This window comes from Engystomops pustulosus, chromosome 1 (assembly GCF_040894005.1).
Source record: "Engystomops pustulosus chromosome 1, aEngPut4.maternal, whole genome shotgun sequence".
NCBI lineage: Eukaryota > Metazoa > Chordata > Amphibia > Anura > Leptodactylidae > Engystomops > Engystomops pustulosus.
Window position 1 is genome coordinate 139,564,651 of NC_092411.1, and position 16,233 is coordinate 139,580,883.

General features: G+C 44.9%; 1 protein-coding gene across 3 annotated transcripts in view; it reads left to right on the plus strand.

The window, feature by feature from the left end:
• Window positions 1-16,233, plus strand: part of TMOD1 (tropomodulin 1) — a 55,549-nt gene that overhangs the window by 16,319 nt on the left and 22,997 nt on the right. The window lies entirely within an intron of this gene.

A 16,233-nucleotide genomic window follows, 5' to 3' on the forward strand; every position in this document is an offset into this window, starting at 1 on the left:
ATTGTCTACACCACTTAATAATAACTTAATATTCAAGGCAATGCACAATGACACTGCAAAATATAACAAATTTGATGGAATTGTCAGAGGCCAGAGAAGCTTCCCTCACTTCTCATAATGCTGAGTGCTTCCCTCTGCAACTAGCAGCCCAGACAAGCAGGACACAGAATCTCAGGCTGCATCCTCTCCTCAGTATTACTGCTGTACAACACACAAATGTGTCTATGATAACCTCATAGATAGATAAATTCAATGTCAATTTTATTACATAGATTCTTACACACACATATACACCTATGTACTGTTGCACAGATAGACCTATAATTTTTTACAGCCTTATGACTACCCAGGGGCGTAACAATCGCAGTCACAGATGGTGCAACTACAATCAGGCCCACTAGTGGAGAAGGGCCCATGTCTCCACCATGTGCTGCACCCACACATGAAGAAAGTGCAGCATAGAGCACAGGCAGATGAGAAGTGGCAGCCATGGGCCCCTGCCTGACACTCGCACCTTACTGTTGTGCAGAAAGATCTTTCCTCTGAACAGAAGCCCCGTCCTCCCCATCCCGGTCGTCTCTGGAGCCGCCTGCTGGGGGCCTGTTAGGTCCATGCTGTTCGTGGCAGCAATGGAGACCTAACGGAGCAAATGTTCCTTTTCCCCGGCTTCCTACTATGTAATGTGACACCAGGCAGCTGTCGGGATGAAGAAATTGAGAGTATGTGTCATGTATCTGTAGTATAGCATATGTACAAATACATGATTTGTACAAATGTGTGAAAATGTGCAATATGTTTATGTTCAGTAATGTATGCACAGTATGTATGTTCAGTAATGCATGCTGTATACATATGTAGATATAAACATTAGTATTATAGTAAAACAGGTAAGAGGTAAGCTTCAGTCCATCAAGCGGGCAGCATGGTGGTTCAGTGGTTAGCACTACAGCCTTGCAACGCTGAATTCATGGGTTCAAGTCCCATCCAGGTCAACATTGGCAAAGAATTTCTATGTTCTCTCTGTCTTTGTGTGGGTTTCCTCCCACACTCCAAAACATACAGGTAGGTTAATTAGATTGTGAGCCCCATTGGGGACAGGGACAGATTTGGCAAGTTCTGTGCAGCGCTGTGTAATCTGTAGGCGCTATATAAATAAAGGAATTATTATTATTATTATTATTAAGTCCAACCTATACATTATATTGAGTTGATCCAAAAGAAGGCAAAAACCCTGCTCGCCACAGGCCTAGGTATAAAAAGATCTTTGGAGAGATCCTTGTACGGTCCGTTCAGGTATTTGTACATTATAATGAAGTCTCCCCTCAGTCGTCTTTTTTCTAAACTAAATAATCCCAAAGTTTGTAATCTGTCCTTGTATTCTAGTCCCCCTATTCCCCTAATAATCTTGGTTGCTCTCCTCTGCATCCGTTCCAGCTCTACTGTGTCCTTTTTAAACACTGGTGCCCAAAACTGTACACAATATTCCATGTGTGGCCTGACCAGTGTTTTGTATAAGGGCACAACTATGTCTTTATCATGAGAATCTATTCCTCTCTTGATACATGCCATAATTTTATTGGCTTTAGCAGCAGATTCCTGGCTCTGATCACTGAAACTGAGTTTACTGTCCACCAATAATATCTCTTTAAAAATTTAAAGGACCAACATCCTCCTGATTTGGCGCTGGTTAATCCGGCTCCACTTTATAATCTGGCACTTCCCTTCACTCCCCGACAGATCTTCTCCAAGGATCTCCTATGGTTTCCATACCAGGCTTCCCTAAACCGTTCCTGAGGAAGAGAAAGCCATCCAGCGTTACCATACGTTCCTGGTGTCTCCTGTGTCTCCAGCGTTCCCATACGCTCCTGGTGTCTCCTGTGTCTCCGGCGTTCCCATACACTCCTGGTGTCTCCAGCATTCCCATATGCTCCTGGTGTTCGTGTCTCCAACGTTCCCATACGCTCCTGGTGTTCCTGTGTGCCAGCTTTCTTACGCTCCTGCCTGCTCCATTTCCCAGCTGAGAGGTTCCAGGGCTTCTTCCAGCATTGTACCCCTGCTGTCTTTCCGGCCATTGACTGTCTCCTGCATCCCACCTTGACTGCCACCGCGGGACTAGGTGGCACACTGCCACAGCAAGTCCATCCTGCTTTGCGGCGGGCTCTGGCGAAGACCAGGTGCCCCTTAGACTCCGTTCCCAGGTTGCAGCTAGCATCATCTCCCATGATGGTCCAGAGGGTCCACAGACTTTTCCCTTACACACTTGTCCCTACAAGTGCGTCCCTGACAAGTATCATCTGCAAATATAGAAATTGTACTTTCTAAAACCTCTAAGAGGTTAGTGATAAAAATATTAACCCCTTAAGGACGCAGGGTATTTTCGCTAATTTCTCGCTCTCCATCTTCAAAAATCCATAACTTTTTCATTTTTCCGTGTACAGACCTGTGTGAGGGCTCATTTTGTGCGTAACAAATTTTACTTTCCCATGATGTTATTTATTATTCCATGCCATGTAGTGGGAAGCCGCAAAAAAATTCCAAATGTGGAAAAATTGAAAAAAACTGCATGTGCGTCATGTTCTTATGGGCTCAGTTTTTACGACTTTCACTCTGTGCTCCAAATAACACCTCTTCTTTATTCTTTGGTTCGGTACGATCGTGGTGATACCAAATTTATACAGGTTTTATTACGTTTTAATACATTTTCAAAAATTAAATGAATGTGTACAAAAAAGAAAAAAATGTTTTTGCCATCTTCTGACGCGAATAACTTTTTCCTACTTTGCCGCATGGAGCTGTGTGAGGTGTAATTTTTTGCAAAATGAGCCGACGTTCTCATTGCTACCGTTTTGAGGACTGTGCGACATTTTGATCATTTTTATTACATTTTTTATGTCATCTAAAAAGGTGTAAAAGTCGCGTTTTGGACATTTGGGCGCCATTTGCCGTTCCGGAGGTCACCGCCGTCAATAACCGTTTTTATATTATGATAGATCGGGCATTTTGGGACGCGGCGATACCTAATGTGTCTGTGATTTTTACTATTTATTATATTTTATATCAATTCTAGGGAAAGGGGGGTGATTTTTATTATTTTTTTACATTTTTTAAACTTTTTTTTTCTTTTTTTTCCCACTATTTCTTCGACCCTCTAGGGTACATTAACCCTAGAGGGTCTGATCGCTCCTGCCATATACTGCAATACTACTTCACGGAGCGTGAAGGGGTTAAAAAGAAGTGGCCCCAATACTGACAACTGTGGCACTCCACTGGTAACATCAACCGAATCTGACAATGCGCCACTAATGACGACCCTTTGTTTTTTTATAACTAAGCTATTCGCTTACCCAAACACACAGATTTTCTCCTAGTCCCAGCATTCTCATTTTATGTACAATCCTATTATGCGGCACTATGTCAATTGCCTTAGAAAAGTCCAGATATACAACATCCACAGCCTACCCCAGGTCAAATCTAGAACTTACCTCCTCGTAGAAGCTAATAAGCAAATTAGTCTGACAGGAGCAATCCCTCACAAACCCATGCTGATGCTGGGTTATAAGGCAGGTTAGAGATGATGGTATATATCATCTCTAACAAACCCCTCACCTATTTCCCCCCTTACAGGTCTGTTTCCAGGATCACTTTTTGACCCATGAGTGTAGGGTATATGTACTGCATGTTTGAGTAACTATGTGTACTAGATGTCTGTATTTGTAATCATACGAGTATACGGTATGCGGGGCTAGTTCTACTATATATGTGTATGTGAGTATGAATTATATGTGTATGTAGTGGATACATGTGTATTTAACCCCTTAATGACTTGGCCCTTTTTTGTTTATGTGTTTTGATTTTTTTACTACCCACCTTCAAAAATCTATAACTTTGTTATTTTTCAATGGTGTTTGAGGCTTAGTTTGCGGCTTAACAAATTCTACTTACTAGTGACTGTATTTAATATTCCATGCCATATACTGGAAAGTTGGAAAAAAATTTCAATGTGGTGTAATATGTGAAAAACGAATTTGCACCATTTCCTTGTGCTCGGTCTTTAAGGCTGTCACTTTGCTCTCCAAATAACATGTTTTCTTTCTCCTTTCAGTCTGTACAATCACGGAGATACCAAATTTATATAGGTTTTCTTGTGTTTTGATACATTTAAAAAAATTTAAACCTGTACATCTTCATTTTACCATCTTCTGCTGCTAATAACTTTTTTGTACGTTGCTGTGTGAGGCGTCATCTTTTGTGGGACAAAATGGTGGGAAAAGTGGCGTTTTGGACATTTAGGCAGTTTAGGCAGTGTGTGGCTCAACACCGGGAATAACCGTTATTTAATTTGTGATAGATTGGGACTTTTAGAAAGTGGCAATACCTAGCATTACCAATGAGTGTTTGCTGCAACATGTATCAAACACCAGGCCTTTATGGAGAGGGCTCAGCCCATGAGCCTCCTCCATATGCCCATAACATGAGTGTAACATGCTAGTAGGGAAATAAATCAGATTTTCTCAATATTAAGTTTTCTTCAGTAAAATTGTAAAAATATATTTTAAAACTATATAAATGAGGTTACGCCGTAACTGTTGTGATCCATAGAATAAAGATAATGGGGCACATTTACTAAGGGTCAGAACACTGCATTTTTGTCTGGTTTTGCGATTTTTTTCCATTTTGAGCTGAATAGCCCCTAGTGACTGTATTTAATATTCCATGCCATATACTGGAAAGTTGGAAAAAAATTTCAATGTGGTAATATGTGAAAAACCCATTTGCACCATTTTCTTGTGCTCGGTTTTTAAGGCTGTCACTTTGCTCTCCAAATAACATGTTTTCTTTCTCCTTTCAGTCTGTACAATCACGGAGATACCAAATTTATATAGGTTTTCTTGTGTTTTGATACATTTAAAAAAATTTAAACCTGTACATCTTCATTTTACCATCTTCTGCTGCTAATAACTTTTTTGTACGTTGCTGTGTGAGGCGTCATCTTTTGTGGGACAAAATGGTGGGAAAAGTGGCGTTTTGGACATTTAGGCAGTTTAGGCAGTGTGTGGCTCAACACCGGGAATAACCGTTATTTAATTTGTGATAGATTGGGACTTTTAGAAAGTGGCAATACCTAGCATTACCAATGAGTGTTTGCTGCAACATGTATCAAACACCAGGCCTTTATGGAGAGGGCTCAGCCCATGAGCCTCCTCCATATGCCCATAACATGAGTGTAACATGCTAGTAGGGAAATAAATCAGATTTTCTCAGTAAAATTGTAAAAATATATTTTAAAACTATATAAATGAGGTTACGCCGTAACTGTTGTGATCCATAGAATAAAGATAATGGGGCACATTTATTCTGACTCAATGACCTGGCTGTAAGCAGGTGTTTATAGATAGTCTTATATCTTTGTTTTAACCAGTACTTACACCGAAATCACTTTTTGTCAGATAGTGTCAACTCCATCGAAGAAGCATGTGGGAAGATTCCAGCTTTATTTAGTGCAGAAATCTTGAAGAAATGCTGGTTACAACGGTGTGAAAAGGATATAATTTGCCAGGGTAGCAGAGACATTCAGATATACACTTTTCCTGACAAAGATGGCTGCATACATGAGGGAGAGGGGAGGAGTTACAATACTGAAGCTAGAGGACAGGAAGACAGGAGGGTCAAAAGGCAAAGCAGTATAACACATATACATGTCAATGAATAGAAACAAGTCCTGGGACATGACACTCCCCGTCTGAAATCTTAAGATTTCATAATATACCAACATTGAAAGAATGTCGTATGGGTCCATAGGTTGTTCTTAAAACCTGTAAACAAGAGAAAAAACAACATGCAAACAATAACAATAAGTCCAAATCTTGAGGTTGAAGATTTGAAATCCTGATGCGAAACTGTGAAGAAGTTCAAGTAAACCCATCTTCGGATTGGGGAAGACGCAATCAGCAAAACTTCCACCAACCCACACTGTAATCCACAGGTGATATTATAGTCTATGGCGGTATGCTCCCCGCCATAAGCTGAGTGGGTATCCAAGTCACTCATGTAGCTTCTTCTTTTGGTAGCACGAGCACTAGCTCATGGATAGGACGGAAGAAGACCTTTGCGTAACCTCCCTTTGTTACCTTGACTTCCACTTTGCGAATCTTTCCATCGTCGCTAGGCATAACTTTAGTGATGAGACCCATGGGCCACTCATTACGATGGGCTTCTTTATCCTTTAAAAGAACAAGATCACCTTCCTGGAGGTTAGGTTTTGGAGTCTGCCACTTTTGACGGCTTTGAAGCATATGTAGATACTCTCTTTTCCACCTGTGCCAAAACACATTAGACAGATGTTGGACCTGTTTCCACTGGCGTCTGTAGATGTCACTGTGGTCAAAGGTGCCTGGAGGAATATCAGCAGTTCCGATCTTCTGAGTAAGAAGTGTTGCAGGAGTAAGAATGATTGGAGAATCAGGGTCCGAGGAAACTGGAACTAAAGGCCTTGCATTGATTATGGCTGATACTTCAGCAAGGAAAGTGACCAATGTCTCATGAGTAAGCAAGGAAGACTTGTTGTCCATTAGCATTGATTCAAGTATCCTGCGTGCAATTCCAATCATGCGTTCCCAGGATCCTCCCATATGGGATGAATGTGGAGGGTTAAACACCCAAGTACATCTATTGTTGGTCAAGAAGTTTTCCAATTGTAGTTCCTTGCAAGCTCCCACAAAGTTGGAACCACAGTCGGACCTCAACTGTTTGACGGGTCCACGAATGGAGAAGAATCTTCTAAGAGCATTGATGAAGCAAGAGGCATGCATGCATTCAATTACTTCAATATGTACTGCTCGAATGCTGAGACAAGTAAACAGTACTGCCCATCGCTTGCTATTTGCAGCTCCACCACGGGTTCTACGAGTAACTACTGGCCATGGACCAAAGACATCGACCCCAACATAAGTAAATGGTGGATCAGTACTTAGACGGTCTGCTGGTAGGTTTGCCATTTGCTGCTGTTGCTGTCTTCCTCTTAACTTGTGACACTTAACACATTTGTGGAGTACAGAGGAAATACATCTCTTCATGCCCACAATCCAGAAACCAGCTGACCTGATGACACCTTCAGTAAACTGCCTGCCTTGGTGCTGTACTAGCTCATGATGGTGTCTGATCAGCAATGTAGCAATGTAATGTCCACCTGGTATGATGATAGGATTTTGTTCCTTGTTACACAGGTCAGATCTCTCTATCCGGCCACCCACTCTCAGTAACTGGTGGTGATCGAGCACTGGATTGAGTTTGTAGAGTGCACTACTCTTGGACAAACTGATGTTTTTTGAGATAAAATTTATCTCCTGATGATACACTTCTTGTTGAACACAACAGATGATGACTTGTTCAGCATGTTCAAGGTCTGAAGCAGTAGGGTGTTCCTTACACATATGCCACCCATAACACTGTGATGGTGTGTCCTTAGCAAAGCAGCGAGAGATGTGAACCAATCTGGCAATAGCTCGCACAATGGATGACCAAGTTGAGAAACGCTCGAAGCGATGTGACTTCAGCTTGACCTTTGAAGTTACAGAGGTGTACAACGTGGAGGCTGTGGGCCTGATTTCCTTATCAGACTCAGGATCAATTAGCTCAAAGACATCATTGGATGGAGTCAGACAAGTTTCTTCACACAGAAACTTTGGAGGAGATAACCACATGTGATCTAAAAGACGTGCAATTGGTGCAGGTCTTGTTCCTCGATCAGCAGGGTTAAGTTCCGTGGAGATATACTGCCACTGTTCAGGCATAGAAAAACTCCTGATGCGTTCTACTCGGTTGCTGACATACATGTAAAACTGTTTAGTCTGGTTATGTATATAACCGAGCACAACTTTGCTGTCGGTGTAAAATGTAAACAAATCAATTGAAATGTCTATTTCGTCTCGTATTACTTCAGCAATTTCAACTGCTAGCACAGCTGCGCAAAGCTCAAGTCTCGGTATAGAGTGTGCGGGTTTTGGAGTAAGTTTTGCCTTACCTAAGACGAATCCGCAATGTGTCTCATTGCTGGCTCCTGTGGTCTTCAGATAGGCTACTGCAGCTATGGCTTCCACTGATGCATCAGAGAAGATGTGGACTTCCCTCCTGATGGCTGTTGAAAGGGAGCTGGTTGAATAACAACGTGGAACTTGGAGTTGCTCTAACACTTCCAGAGACCTTTTCCATTTTTCCCACCTTAGTTGTTTCTCAATAGGTAGCGGAGAGTCCCAGTCCGTATTTTCAGTGGTAAGCTTTCTTAGCAGTATCTTGCCTTGGATGGTGATGGGCGCAATGAACCCAAGAGGATCATAAATACTGTTCACAACAGATAAAACTCCTCTCTTGGTAAAGGACACTTGGAAAGTAAAAGTATCTTGTTCAATGTTCCAGAGCAACCCTAGGCTGCGCACAGGATTAGCATCAGATCCGAGATCAAGACTCTTCAAGTTGATGGCATGATCTTCTGAGGGAAAGGCTTTCATTACCTCATGGTTAGTGGAGATGATCTTGTGAAGTCTGAGATTCGCTGCAGACAGCATCTCTTGTGTTCTGGTAAGAAGATCGACTGCCTCTTCACTTGTGGGTAAAGACTTAAGTCCATCATCAACATAGAAATTTCTCTCAACAAACTGACGAGCATCAGAACCATACTCCTCCTCACCTTGTTGGGCTGTCCTTCTGAGTCCATAGATTGCTACAGCAGGAGATGGGCTGTTGCCGAAGACATGCACCTTCATTCGATAATCTATGACTTCCTTGTTGACGTCGTTGTCCTTGTGCCAAAGAAACCGAAGATAGTTTCTGTTGTCTTCTTTAACAATGAAGCAATGGAACATCTGTTGAATGTCGGCCATTATTGCAACAGGTTCTTGTCTGAAGCGCATTAGGACCCCTAGAAGACTGTTGTTGAGGTTAGGACCAGTGAGGAGCATATTGTTGAGAGACACTCCCTCAAACTATGCGCTAGAATCAAACACCACTCTGATTTGGTCTGGTTTCCGAGGGTGATACACACCAAATGATGGCAGGTACCAACATTCTTCTCCTTCCTTTAGTGGCGGTGCAGGTTCTGCATGGTCTCTATCAGAGGTCGCATTAACGCCTCACCACGCGTCATAGACGCGTGATGAGGCGCCATTACCCCCCAAAATAATTGCCATGCGTAAAGTTACGCTTGGCAATTATTCCTTGCAGCGCGCAGGCTGAGCGGCCCGGCACGCGCTGCAAAAGAGGTAAATGTCGCGCGATCACAGCGCGCGCCGGACCGCTCAGCGCGACACTTGACACAGTGATCTGTGTCAGCAGCGCTCCGGAGCGAGAGCGCAGGCCCCGCGATACCTGTGGACAGCGGGGCTGCTGCTCCCTGTCCTGCTCCATCTCTACGTGCCCGCAGATCCGGACGGGTGAGTGTGTGATTGTAGGTGTAGTGTTCTGTGTGTGCAGTGTAGTGTAGTGTTCTGTGTGTGCAGTGTTCTGTGTGTGCAGTGTAGTGTAGTGTTCTGTGTGTGCAGTGTAGGGTAATGTTCTGTGTGTGCAGTGTAGTGTAATGTTCTGTGTGTGTAGTGTAGTGTTCTGTGTGTGTAGTGTAGTGTTCTGTGTGTGTAGTGTAGTGTTCTGTGTGTGTAGTGTAGTGTTCTGTGTGTGTAGTGTAGTGTTCTGTGTGTGCAGTGTAGTGTAATGTTCTGTGTGTGCAGTGTAGTGTAATGTTCTGTGTGTGCAGTGTAGTGTAGTGTTCTGTGTGTGCAGTGTAGTGTAGTGTTCTGTGTGTGCAGTGTAGTGTAGTGTTCTGTGTGTGCAGTGTAGTGTAGTGTTCTGTGTGTGCAGTGTAGTGTAGTGTTCTGTGTGTGCAGTGCAGTGTAGTGTTCTGTGTGAGTGTAATGTTCTGTGTGTGCAGTGTAGTGTTCTGTGTGAGTGTAGTGTTCTGTGTGAGTGTAGTGTTCGCTGTATGTGCTGTGTGCTGTGTGCGCAGTGTGTGAGTGTAGTGTGTGCTGTGTGCGCAGTGTGTGAGTGTAGTGTGTGCTGTGTGTGCTGTGTGCGCAGTGTGTAGTGTGTGCTGTGTGCGCAGTGTGTGCTGTGTGCGCACAGTGTGAGTGTAGTGTGTGCTGTGTGCGCAGTGTGTGAGTGTAGTGTGTGCTGTGTGCGCAGTGTGTGAGTGTAGTGTGTGCTGTGTGCGCAGTGTGTGAGTGTAGTGTGTGCTGTGTGCGCAGTGTGTGAGTGTAGTGTGTGCTGTGTGCGCAGTGTGTGAGAGTAGTGTGTGCTGTGTGCGCAGTGTGTGAGAGTAGTGTGCGCAGTGTGTGAGTGTAGTGTGTGCTATGTGCGCAGTGTGTGAGTGTAGTGTGTGCTGTGTGCGCAGTGTGTGAGTGTAGTGTGTGCTGTGTGCGCAGTGTGTGAGTGTAGTGTGTGCTGTGTGCGCAGTGTGTGTGTAGTGTGTGCTGTGTGCGCAGTGTGTGAGTGTAGTGTGTGCTGTGTGCGCAGTGTGTGAGAGTAGTGTGTGCTGTGTGCGCAGTGTGTGAGTGTAGTGTGTGCTGTGTGCGCAGTGTGTGTGTAGTGTGTGCTGTGTGCGCAGTGTGTGAGTGTAGTGTGTGCTGTGTGCGCAGTGTGTGAGTGTAGTGTGTGCTGTGTGTGCGCAGTGTGTGCTGTGTGCGCAGTGTGTGCTGTGTGCGCACAGTGTGAGTGTAGTGTGTGCTGTGTGCGCAGTGTGTGAGTGTAGTGTGTGCTGTGTGCGCAGTGTGTGAGTGTAGTGTGTGCTGTGTGCGCAGTGTGTGAGTGTAGTGTGTGCTGTGTGCGCAGTGTGTGAGTGTAGTGTGTGCTGTGTGCGCAGTGTGTGAGAGTAGTGTGTGCTGTGTGCGCAGTGTGTGAGAGTAGTGTGCGCAGTGTGTGAGTGTAGTGTGTGCTGTGTGCGCAGTGTGTGAGTGTAGTGTGTGCTGTGTGCGCAGTGTGTGAGTGTAGTGTGTGCTGTGTGCGCAGTGTGTGAGTGTAGTGTGTGCTGTGTGCGCAGTGTGTGTGTAGTGTGTGCTGTGTGCGCAGTGTGTGAGTGTAGTGTGTGCTGTGTGCACAGTGTGTGAGAGTAGTGTGTGCTGTGTGCGCAGTGTGTGAGTGTAGTGTGTGCTGTGTGCGCAGTGTGTGAGTGTAGTGTGTGCTGTGTGCGCAGTGTGTGAGTGTAGTGTGTGCTGTGTGCGCAGTGTGTGTGTAGTGTGTGCTGTGTGCGCAGTGTGTGAGTGTAGTGTGTGCTGTGTGCGCAGTGTGTGAGTGTAGTGTGTAGTGTGTGCTGTGTGCGCAGTGTGTGAGTGTAGTGTGTGCTGTGTGCGCAGTGTGTGTGTAGTGTGTGCTGTGTGCGCAGTGTGTGAGTGTAGTGTGTGCTGTGTGCGCAGTGTGTGTGTAGTGTGTGCTGTGTGCGCAGTGTGTGAGTGTAGTGTGCGCAGTGTGTGAGTGTAGTGTGTGCTGTGTGCGCAGTGTGTGAGTGTAGTGTGTGCTGTGTGCGCAGTGTGTGAGTGTAGTGTGTGCTGTGTGCGCAGTGTGTGAGTGTAGTGTGTGCTGTGTGCGCAGTGTGTGAGTGTAGTGTGTGCTGTGTGCGCAGTGTGTGAGTGTAGTGTGTGCTGTGTGCGCAGTGTGTGAGTGTAGTGTGTGCTGTGTGCGCAGTGTGTGAGTGTAGTGTGTGCTGTGTGCGCAGTGTGAGTGTAGTGTGTGCTGTGTGCGCAGTGTGTGAGTGTAGTGTGTGCTGTGTGCGCAGTGTGTGTGTAGTGTGTGCTGTGTGCGCAGTGTGTGTGTGTAGTGTGTGCTGTGTGCGCAGTGTGTGAGTGTAGTGTGTGCTGTGAGTGTAGTGTGTAGTGTGTGCTGTGTGCGCAGTGTGTGAGTGTAGTGTGTGCTGTGTGCGCAGTGTGTGAGTGCAGTGTGTGAGTGTAGTGTGTGCTGTGTGCGCAGTGTGTGTGTAGTGTGTGCTGTGTGCGCAGTGTGTGTGTGTAGTGTGTGCTGTGTGCGCAGTGTGTGAGTGTAGTGTGTGCTGTGAGTGTAGTGTGTAGTGTGTGCTGTGTGTGAGTGCAGTGTGTGAGTGTAGTGTGTGCAGTGTGTGAGTGTGTGAGTGTAGTGTGTGCTGTGTGCGCAGTGTGTGAGTGTAGTGTGTGCTCTGTGCGCAGTGTGTGAGTGTAGTGTAGTGTGTGCGCAGTGTGCTACCGAAATTTTCATACTCCTCCTCGGGTAAAAATACTCCTCAAAAATGGTGAGAGGAGTATTTTTACCCTTCTGGAAAAATGTTAGTGCGACCTCTGGTCTCTATCAAACACCTTCTGCATAAAGTCTACAAAGTGCTTTTCCATCTCTGGCTTTCTCTTTAAGGTACGCTTTAAAGATGAAAATCTTGAGGCTGCTTGCTGCAGATTGTTTGGTAGTTTTGTTCTTGGAGTACGGAAAGGTAAAGGTGCTACCCAGCTGTTGGAATCATTTTGAGTGAATTCCTTATCCATTACTTTGAGAAATTCTTTATCTTCTCTAGCAGGTGCCAACTTGTTGTCATCACTTGTGGTGTTGAACACTGTAGATCCAAGGCTATCATCCCATGGAAGGCAAATGTTCATGTCATCTTGCTGGTCATGCTGCCCCTTACAGTTACTCATCTTTTCTTTCACCTGGTAATGACATGGGCATGGCTGAAAATAAGTGCTGTGACCATTTGGCAATATATGAGTCTTAAATGAGGATATCTTGGTAGGCCTTTTCATTCGATATATATATTATTGCCTATAATAACCCAGCCTAAGTCAAGGCGCTGGGCAAATGGTGCATCATGTGGACCATTGATTTGCTGACGTATTTTGTGCACTCTGAGAATGTCCCTTCCCAGTAAAAGCAGGATCTCTGCATTTTTGTCCAGAGCTGGTATTTCACTGGCTATGGTCCTTAGATGAGGATGATGGAGAGCAGCTTCTGGTGTAGGGATCTCCTGTCTGTTTGATGGTATCTGGTTGCATTCAACAAGTGTGGGTAAAGGTACCTCTAGATTTCCCATTAGAGAAGCTACTACAAGTCCACTGGCTCTTCTCCCTGAAACCTCTGTAATGCCACTACAAGTGCCCAAGGTATATGGGTAAGCATCCCCATTTAGGTTAAACAGATCAAAAAGTTCTGACCTTGCAAGTGATCGGTTGCTCTGGTCGTCCAGGATGGCATACACCTTTAAAGTCTTTTCTGGCTGACCATTTGGGTACACCTTGACCAGGCATATCCTTGCGCAGGACTTGTCACAAAGATCTTCTCCGCAGACTTCTGTACATGAAGAGGATACTGTAATAGGCCTTGCTGCTTGATCTGTGTTCTCCCCGCCATGCTTTGCTGGAGGAGGGAGATCTGTAGATGGTGTAGGGCTGGACTGAGAGGGGTGAAGAGCTTGTACGTGGTTCTCACTGTCACATTCTATGCACTTTATAGTGGATTTACAGTCCTTAGCAACATGTTCAGTGGAAGCACAACATCGGTAACATATTCCAAACTTCTTTAGCAGCTCCTTGCGCTCTTGAAGTGGCTTCTTTCTGAAGCCAATACACTTCTTGAGAGGATGCGGCTTCTTATGAATAGGGCATAGGCGATTGGGGTTCTCAATCTTTTCACCTTGGTTGATCTTACAGCTGAGCTCCTCAGAAGCTGATGAGGTAGTGGGAAGAACATCAGTCTTTTTTACTGACACTGGACCTCTGTGTTTTCTGTACTCGGAGTGTGGGCTGTCATATTTAGAAGGTGGTGAACTGAGGCCGCTGGACTCACCGTAGAAAAAGCTTGGGTCATTCTTGGACTCTGCAATGTTGCTGACAAACTGACAGAAGTAGTCAAATGGAGGAAAACAGACTTCATTCTCTCTTTTGTATCTTGACCCAACTGTAGCCCATTTTTCTTGAATGTTAAGTGGCAGTTTGGCAACTATTTGGTTTACCCCACGAGAAGTATCGAGGTAGCTGAGACCAGGTAGGTGAGGGTCTGTCTTGGCTAGTTGGAGCTCTGAAAGTAGGTCACTAAGCTCTTGAAATTTTTGGTTGTCCTTGCCAGATAGCCTTGGGAAACTTTGCAACCGTTTGAAGAGAGCACTCTCAATTGCTTCAGGACTGCCGTAGGTTCGCTCTAGTCTCTCCCAGGCAGCTGTAAGACCTGCTGCAGGATTACCAATGTGAACAGACCTGAGTCTCTTAATACGTTCTGTGGACTGTGGGCCCAGCCATCGGATCAACAGATCTAGCTCTTCAGCAGCAGTGATGCCGAGGTCACTAATTGCGGTTCTGAAGGCACATTTCCAGCCTCTGTAGTTCTCAGGCTGGTCATCAAACCTTGTGAGTCCGGTCTTAGTAAGTTCACGGCGTAACATGTATCTTGCAAACTCTGACATGTCTGTTCGTTCTGAGCTTGGACAAGGAAATGCTGGCTGGGTAACGTTGGTCACGTTGTTCTCGGCGTTCTGGCTAAGAAACACAGGTGTAAATGAGGCTGCATAGGCGCTTAGCCCAGGAGGTGGCTTACTGTCCATAGGCTTAGCTGTGGCTTGGTATGATGCTAGGCCATTGTTAGGGTTTGGCGTTTTAGGTTGTTGAGCGTGCTGGGGTGTAGGGCCGTGGTGATTTATGTAGAGTGAAGAATCAGGATGATGAACAGGCAGAGTGTTGTACTGACCTTGATTTTGGGATATTGCAGGAGGAATTATGTGTTGTCGCTGTGAAGACATATCTGGTTTGTCAGGAACGGTAATAGCAATCTGGGGTTCACTGCTTTGGCTTAACACATAGTCTCTAGTACGCTTGAGAGGATCCTCTGCATCCATTCCGCTCAAGGCAACACTGTCTCTTTCACTCCCACTGGCTGCTTCTTCCAGGACCTTCACCTTTGCGATGGCTACAGCATGCTCACATTGTTTCTGAAGAGCTTCTATTTCTGCCTTTCTTCTTGCTGCATCTGCTTCTCTGGCTGCTGCCTCTGCTTCCATTTCAGCCTTCCTCTGCGCAAAGGCGGCTTGAACCTTAGTCGCCTCGGCTTCTGCACGCGCCTTTATAAGCTGCTCACTGAGTGTTGAATATTTTGAAGATCGCGACCTAGACGTGCGTTTAGAACGTCTTGTGGACTCAAAAGTACAAGATGTTGTTTCTTGAAGTTGCACAATTCTTGCCCTTGTTTTTGACAAAGTTTCATATATTAAGCCATCTCGTTCAGCATTAAGATGCTGGAAGTTTTGCAGTTCTTCTAGACTATCTTGTGTATTGATTCTTTTCAGAATGCTTTCATATTCTTGACATTTCAGCATGTAATGCTCATGCATAGTGGACAGTGTCTCTAGGGCTCCCTCTAGAGGCGATACATTATGTTCAGGCAAGGAAATGGTGAAGACATGTGCCTGTAAATTTTTCCACAGTTTCATAATGTCTGATGAAAGTTCATTCTGCAGGCTTTCAAGGTTCTCTCTAACCTTCCATGTAGGCTTAACAGAGCGTTTGTCCTTATCACTGGACAGCAGACTGGGATCCATGCCTCCCTGTACTGAGTGTCCCTCAGCCATGATGATGGAATACACACAGGATGGATTACACTGAGGAGGGATGGATGCTATGACTGTAGCTGTAGCTGAGTCTCTGTCCCCACGGCTGGGACTGGCAGTCTATGATCCTTTTCACTATTCTGACTCAATGACCTGGCTGTAAGCAGGTGTTTATAGATAGTCTTATATCTTTGTTTTAACCAGTACTTACACCGAAATCACTTTTTGTCAGATAGTGTCAACTCCATCGAAGAAGCATGTGGGAAGATTCCAGCTTTATTTAGTGCAGAAATCTTGATTACAACGGTGTGAAAAGGATATAATTTGCCAGGGTAGCAGAGACATTCAGATATACACTTTTCCTGACAAAGATGGCTGCATACATGAGGGAGAGGGGAGGAGTTACAATACTGAAGCTAGAGGACAGGAAGACAGGAGGGTCAAAAGGCAAAGCAGTATAACACATATACATGTCAATGAATAGAAACAAGTCCTGGGACATGACAACATTTACTAAGGGTCAGAACACTGCATTTTTGTCTGGTTTTGCGATTTTTTTCCATTTTGAGCTGAATAGCCCCTAGTGACTGTATTTAATATTCCATGCCATATACTGGAAAGTTGGAAAAAAATTTCAATGTGGTAATATGTGAAAAACCCATTTGCACCATTTTCTTGTGCTCGGTTTTTAAGGCTGTCACTTTGCT